General features: G+C 49.0%; 1 long non-coding RNA gene across 1 annotated transcript; it reads left to right on the top strand.

Moving 5' to 3' along the window:
• Positions 1–1,064: 1,064 nt before the first annotated feature.
• On the top strand, positions 1,065–4,807 carry LOC132247779 (uncharacterized). The gene is made up of 2 exons (XR_009459208.1): positions 1,065–1,279; positions 2,282–4,807. It is a non-coding gene; the product is annotated as an uncharacterized LOC132247779 (long non-coding RNA).
• The last annotated feature ends 979 nt before the right edge of the window (positions 4,808–5,786 follow it).

Genomic DNA, 5,786 nt, shown 5'->3' with positions numbered 1-5,786 from the left:
CACAGCTTCTCATGGCCCTGAAAGCAGATGAGCTATCTAGCACAAAGTGGCCCATGGATGGACACAACCTGAGAATGAAGGAGGGCATGCCATAACATGAGATCACAGCCTTCAAGGCAGATGTGTTGTCTAACACAACAAGGGCACACAGCCTGGGAACCAAAGAAGTGTGTACCATATTGTCCTATAACACATGATAAGTGACACCAGCAACAAGAACCCAGAGCAGCAGGGGGGGCTGAGTCCTGGTTTTGAGGGAACACACCAAATTAGGAGAAGGCCTGGAAGGCTACATGGACGTGTGACCACAGAGAGACCACCAACCAGAGATAGCCATTGATGAAGGGTCATCAGGAGTCATCATGGGGGTAGGAGAATACAAAAGCAGAGACTTGATATTAAAAAAGGGTCCCTCCCTGTTCCTTCCTGTCCCTCCTTGCTGTCCCTCCCTGAGAGGGGTCCCCACCCCTGGTTCCCAGGAAGGGGTCCCAAGGCCACCATGGACCGAGGGCATACCAGCAGCCCATTTCATGCACCCTACTGGAGGGGGTGCATCCACTGGAGGGGTTTATCCAGGCAGTACAGCTTCATAGAGATCAGAGACAGTTAGAGGAATGTGAGACAGATCCTCTGGGATCCTCTGTGCATCAGAGAATAGAGGCAGCAGCACAGAAAGAGACAAGGTATGTTACTGGACATCTGCTCATGCAGTGGCAGAGAATTTGTGATTGTAAAGTGAGGGAGAAACCTGGTTCTCCCCCCACCTCTCCAGGAACAGTGAAGAGCCTAGAAGAGATAGAAATTGTTACAGAAGTGTGTAACAGCTTGTTATGGGAAACAAAAGGGTACAGCTGTGTAAACAGAGCTCAGTGCCCAGAATTACTCTGAGTTACTCTAGGCAGTGAAAGAGAATTGAGCTTATCAGAGGCAAGTTTTGTTTTTCTCCACTGCAGATACATAGCTTGTGGGTTCCTTTTGAAGTAGGAAGACGTTTCCTGAAGGGATTGTGTGTGGTGTGTAATTCGACACCTGCAATCTTTTGGGAGGGGGCTTTCTTGGTGTGTCTGTGAGGGAAAGAGACAGAGATTGGTTTTGGTTTGTAGAAAGCAAAGTTAGTACTGATTGTGCAGCTGTTAGACAGAGATAGAGAGAGAAAGAACAAAATTTGGTTTGCAGAGAGCAAGGCAACAAGGGGCCACTGATGAGAATGGATTGTGAAGCCTGTAGCCCAGAAAGGATATGGTTAAGATCTGTTAAGTAAAGGAAAGCTGGACGCCAGGTAAGATCCAGAGAGAGTGGGTATTCCAGAGAGCTGCTAGAAAGAGCGATCTGCTAGATAAAGTATTGCCATCAGAGTTGAGCGAGAATTGCTAGACCCAGAGAGACCTGTTGGAAAGTGAAAGAGCTTTGAGCAGTTTGAGAGCAGACTCACAGAGCACATAGAGGAATTGAGGGTGGGTGCTAAAGAGCAGAGCCCAGCCAGAGTTTGTGAGAGCATGGAAAGCCAGAGACTCACAGTCTGAAAGGTTTGTGAGGCAGAGTTAGTGACTTAGAGTCCAGGAAGGGTTAGGTTAGGAGAGAATAGAACTGGACGAGTCCCGAGGCTCTGCAGAGAGAGAGAGAGAGAGAGAGAGAGAGATCTGAGAAAGGTCTGTAGGCCTTAGAAGACTAGGTGATCTGGCAGTCCACAGAAGGGGCACAGAGGAAAGACCACTGTTAAAGCTGCCAGGGCCAGAAGCCTGCAATCTTAACCGGACTGAGGAGGGGTCAGGAAGCCCAGAAGTGAGAGACTGTTCCCATGAGGAGTGAAGAAGACCAGAGCAGGAGAATGCAGAGTTTGGCCCTGGGTATGACCTGAAACTGCCACCTTCCTGGGTGTGGTTAGTGTGGTGAAGTTACCCATAGCGGGGTAGTCTCTGCAAAATACCGCATAATAACCACCCTGGGGAATGGGCAGGAGTGAATTTAGGGCACCTTAAAACCCTAGCTCCCACTGCCTTGTGGGTTACCCTTCATTGGGAAAAGGCTAGGGGGGAGCATACCCCAACAGAAAAAAAAAAACCCTTGGTGAATGCCAAGGAAAGAGATGTGTGGCAGAGATCCATCTTGAACTTGTAACTTTAACAGGAGTGCACTGCTGTAAAAGCAGCCTCTGCAAGGTGCAAGGAGGGGAAAAATTTGGATGAGCTATAGGCCAAGCAAAGCCAGCCACAATGTACCAACTGAGAGTAAACTAACCAAGAGCAGTGAGCCCCTCCCTTTTTGTCTCTGTGTTTTGCAGGATGGAACCTCCGCTAAAGCATCGTGAAGTCTGCTGGGTATAAAGAGGAATCAAACTGGACTGTGTTATGTGTAGTGATTCTGTTTTTCTGAGACTGTAAAATGCAATTGCTATAAGTGATTGTGGTATAAACTATGCTAGACTATGAAATGTAAGGCAAAGCTTCTTGATAGGCTATGAAAACCTGCAGAGTTGCTACAAAAAGTGATGCATCTTGCAGAACATCACCTCCAAGGCCTCACAGGGCATGTCCAGATGAACGCGCACGTGCCTCTTGCCCTGTCTCAAACCCCTTTGAGATGGGGCAAGAGGCACATGCGGGAATGAAAAAATGTTCCCCACACTTCAAAATTGCAATGCAGGGAGAAAATTAGACCCCTGGATATCCAGGGGTAAAAAAAAAAATGGAGTTTAAAAAAGGAGGACAGGCAACTGGAGGCTGGATCCTCCACAGAGATGCTCTGGCTGCCAGAGCATCTCTGTGGTTGGTCCCTCACTCTGGTGCTGAAACACTGTGGCCTGCCAGGCAGCTGCTGCAGCACCAGGGCTCCAGTGCCATAAGTAAGGGGTTGTGGGGGGCTGGAGGAGAGGGGAGGGGACTACAGGACTACTGGCTGCAGATCCAGGAGGAGCCAGGCAGGGTTACTTAGCTCCAAGTGGCACAGTTTGCTCCATAACAAAGAGCATGTCCAAGCACACGCACTGAGGCAAAAAGCCCCGGTTCAAATTTGCATTGCTTCTTTTTGAGCTGCTACAAACACACATGCTTGTGTGTGTGGATGCGCCCACAGAGTTCAGCCATGCCAAAGATCAAGAAGGCTGGATAGATTGTTTGTTTTATTGCTATCTTTTTTTTTTTCTTTGTCCTTCTGGTTTTTTTGTGCTAAATATGCATTTTAGCCTATATAGTAGAAGTAGTAATGTAACATAGTTTGTTCAATTCCCTGAATTTGTACAAAGAGAACACAAAGTAAAATTATGGGATCCTAAGGAAAACAAGTCTGGTCCTTCCTGTGGATACAGCACACCTGGTTTTCATGGCGGGTTGAGAAAGACTTAACCCCTGGCATTTCTCCAGTCTTTTACAGGACAGTGAGGCACTGATAGTGCTAAAGTGGCATCAAGCGTCCAGTTGAGGCAACAAGAAAGCATTGCCCAGTACACAGGAGGGGTAAATTTGCCAAGGACATGTCTGGTCTCCAGAGATTCTGACCATGAAATGTTTTTTTTTTTCTGATATGAATATCCATCTTGACAATCAGATAAGATACTGACTGTGGAGCAACATGCTACCTGAAATGTTCAGTAAAAGGTTTGGTAGGCAACTCGGTTACATTTCCTGGCCCCAGTATGGGAGGCCTGCTGAAACCCAGTTGGCTAAAGCTCAGTTGCCTGGCTAGGGAATGCTGAGTCAAGAGACAGGTTCAGAGTGGGTATGGGTGATATTTGAATAATGGTTAAGGTTTCATCACAGCATCCATCCTGCTGGAGTCTGTGACCACAAATACCATCATACTTTTCCCAGGATGACTGGTGGAAGTCCTCCCCACAAATGTCATGAACATTTCAGGCAATGTCAGTGATTATGCTCCAGTATAGTGTAAAGATATATCTTCAAGGATGGGAATATGTTGGCTTACAAATGGCATTTAACAACCTGTTTTTTGGGAATTGGCTTATAGCCTTATAAGGGGTCAAGATGGGCAGCAGGTGTTAAAACGATTTATAAAGAGCTTGGGAGACAACACACAGCTTCTCATGGCCCTGAAAGCAGACAGGTTATCTATCACAACAAGGCCAATGGATGGACACAGCCTGAGAATGAAGGAGGGCATGCCATAACATGAGATCACAGCCTCCAAGGCAGACGTGTTGTCTAACACAGCAAGGACACGCAGCCTAGGAACCAAAGAAGTGTGTACCATATTGTCCCATAACACATGATAAGTGAAACCAGCAACAGGGCCCCAGAGCAGCAGTGGGGCTGAGTCCTGGTTTTGAGGGAACACACCAAATTAGGAGAAGGCCCGGAAGGCTATGTGGATGTGTGACCACAGAGAGAGAGCCAACCTACCAGAGATAGCCATTGATGAAGAGTCATCAGGAGTCATCATGGGGGTAGGATAATACAAAAGCAGAGACTTGAGATTAACAAAGAGTCCCTCCTGTTTCTCCCTGTACTTTTTCATCCCTCACTGTCTCTCTTTGCTGTCCCTCCTCCTTCTTCTCCTGAGAGGGGTCCCCAACCCCATCCCTGTCCCCTGGGAAGGGTCCCTGAGGCCAACATGGATTGAGGGCATACCAGCAGCCTGTCTCATTCACCCCACTGGAGGGGGGCTGTGGGCCTCGGTATCCCACCTCCAGACTGATGACACCTTAGAGAGCCTAAGAGTGGAGCCTGCATCCTGGCCAGATGTACTTTGACTCTGATGACAACCCTAGGATTGGTAGATATAGCATTGCTTGATTATTCGTATTGTTGCTTTTTTGTTCTTTCTCTGTATCAATAAATTTACCTATTCTTAACAGGCAGGTGTTGTGGTTGGTCTGAGGGTTGTGCCCACCTGAAACAAAGGTATAAGTGCTGGGTTCCTAAAGTCCTGTGTCATCAATTGGTGACTCCATTGGGACACAAGGGTAGTAACTTGACAGATCTGGGAATTTGTTGAGGCTGGGTTCCTAAAGCCCTGTGTCAACATGCACTACACCCTGAGCATACCCCACGTGTGTGTGTCATGAGCAGTGTACAAGGAGATATTTGCATGGACTGAGGGGTGCCTGATGCACTATGCCCTGCTGCTGCTGATTGCCAGGTGCACCCGCACTCCTAGCATGGGACCCTGATCTTCAATGGCACACAGGGCAATCCTGGCTGGCAGTGATGGTGTGTGGGTCTGCGCAGTTTCCTCACACAGTGGGGCACAGTGAGCAGGTGCCCAGCTAGTGGCTTCCCCTGGGAAGGAGTGAGCACTGCTAGCAGCCAGTGGTATCATGGTTGGCTGCACCTCATGGCTAGTCCTAGGGCTGTAGAGCTGGTGAGGCAGGTACTGGCCCAGGCTCCCTGAGCTGTGGTGGAGATTGTAGCTGGGGATGCACAGCTGGATGGCTAAGGGGCCCTCTCTTGGTCATGTGTCACCGTGGATGCCAGGCCAGGGCAGGGGTTCAGCCAGGCCACCTGTGCTGCTGTACACAGCACAGCTGTGGCCTGGGTCCCAGGGTGTGAGGATTTCCATGAGTTGCCGCATAAAAAGCATTGACTTGCTAAAACTCCTGGACCAATTGTGGTCAGTCATAGTGACCCGCTGTGTCTGCAAGGCCTTGACCTTTATAGGGCACTTCTATGTCATCCTTTCATGCCCATGATCCTGCATTCAGCCTGACAGCCCCTCATAGACATGGGCATTGGAGTTCCCGTCCCATGTGAACTGGCACTGCACCTCTGCCTTGCCCCACAGTGCCATGAGTCACCAGTCTCCTCCTGCAACCAGTTGGGGCCCCAGGTGGC

This window comes from Alligator mississippiensis, chromosome 1, assembly GCF_030867095.1.
Source record: "Alligator mississippiensis isolate rAllMis1 chromosome 1, rAllMis1, whole genome shotgun sequence".
In the NCBI taxonomy this organism is placed as follows: Eukaryota; Metazoa; Chordata; order Crocodylia; family Alligatoridae; genus Alligator; species Alligator mississippiensis.
Note: the sequence above shows the minus strand (reverse complement) of the source record. Positions and strands in the feature narration are given on the sequence as shown.